Below are 1,566 nucleotides of genomic sequence, written 5' to 3'. Positions count from 1 at the left end.
GAAAGAATCATTGATCGGTTGCTTCCTGCACGTCCCACACTGGAGATTGAGCCGCAACTTGTGAGCATGTGCCCTGACCAGGAATCGAACTGGCCACCTCTTGGTTCCTGGGTCGACGCTCAAATGCTGAGTTACACTGGCCAGGCCAGAGGACCTATTTTGGTTGCATAGCTCATGATAGGATTTCAAACAGAAAACAAATTCTGAAGAACTTTGATAGGAAAGAACACATGTTCTTAATACTGACTTCTCAGAACAAGGCGGCTTCTTCTTCTCCTCCTCCTCCTTCTCCTACGGAAGATATGGGTCCCGGTCCCGGCTGTACCACGGACGTATTGTGTGACCTTGGGCAGGTCATCCGTCACCTGATCTAAACCCCTTGTCCGTCCCAGGAGGGGGCCCTTCTCCTCCCCCTCCTTCTCCTTCTTTTTTTGCTGAAAAAGCTCTATTGTTTCATTTGGTCCAACGCATGGGAGAGGGTTTCAGAGAGAAGAGGCTCAGATGAAAGCCAGACACCTGGCGAATGCACAGGGGCCTCTGAAATGCCTCTGGGTTCCAAAAGCTCCTAGTCGTGCTTGAGGGTGAGCCGTTCGAGGAGATACTCCCCCAGCCCAGTCAGCCTGCGGAGGTGGCAGGTGTAGCCCATCTTCATGATGAGTTTTACCTCCTCGCCCCGGAAGTGGTTCTGCAGGAAGTCACAGAACTGAGTGTCTGCGCGGGTAGAACCCAGAGCATGCAGCTCCAAAGGGGCCCGGTTCAGGTTCCTCTCCAAGGCCAGGGCGGCTTCCATGGCATCCTGAGTTTTGCCCACTCATCTTGGGAAGGCTTCAGCTCGTCCTGGAAGAGAATGTGGCCACCGCACTTGTTTTGCAACTTTAAGAGACGTCCAGTGCCCTCGCTCTTCTCCACCAACTCGTGGAAGCAGTGGCCGCCGCCCTCCAGAGCCACATCGTCCAGGTCGAAACAGAAGCCGAGAGAGAGGTAGGTGTGGGAGGCCCTCAGAGGCAGGTTGGCCAGGGGGTTGACCACAGCCTCCACGTCGGGGGCATAATTCTGATGAATTTGGGAGCTCATGGTGTTCAGCAATAAGGAGTTAAGGCAGAAAACAAACAAACCGTTGTGTTGGCTGGTCCCAAAGATGCTTCTGAAGGTGGTGACTGGATAAGACGCAGGAGAGTGGCCGGAGGCTGGAAGAAGGGGCGTCCCTGGGTTGGCTTCTTCGCTTCTTATCCATGAGGTTCACGAGCAAGCAGCTTTCCCAGGTGCACAGTGATGTCACCAGCCAGGGCCGGTGAGGGGGGTGAGCCAAGAAAATCTGAGTCCGGGTCAAGACGTCCACTGTAAGCGCGACATTTGATGGTGAAGTCTCCTGGTTTTCCCCCTTTTAAAATAGCCATGTGGATCTCGCAATGAACCTCAAAGCAAGTCTGTATTTGTTGTCTTATTTTTATTTTTTATTGAATTTACTGGGGTGGCACTAATTAACGGAATTATACAGGTTTCAGGTGCACAATTCTACAACACATCATCTGTACACTGTCCTGTGTGTTCAGCACCCCAAGTCAA

The 1,566-nt window shown here is 52.5% G+C and overlaps 1 pseudogene; it reads right to left on the bottom strand.

Annotated features, from left to right (window-relative positions):
* Window positions 1-536: 536 nt before the first annotated feature.
* Window positions 537-1,074, bottom strand: LOC102758040 (annotated as a pseudogene).
* Between the last annotated feature and the right edge of the window lie 492 nt (window positions 1,075-1,566).

The sequence above is a fragment of the Myotis davidii genome, unplaced genomic scaffold (assembly GCF_000327345.1).
Source record: "Myotis davidii unplaced genomic scaffold, ASM32734v1 scaffold732, whole genome shotgun sequence".
NCBI classification, from domain to species: Eukaryota; Metazoa; Chordata; class Mammalia; order Chiroptera; family Vespertilionidae; genus Myotis; species Myotis davidii.
This window is presented reverse-complemented; position numbering and strand designations above follow the sequence as displayed.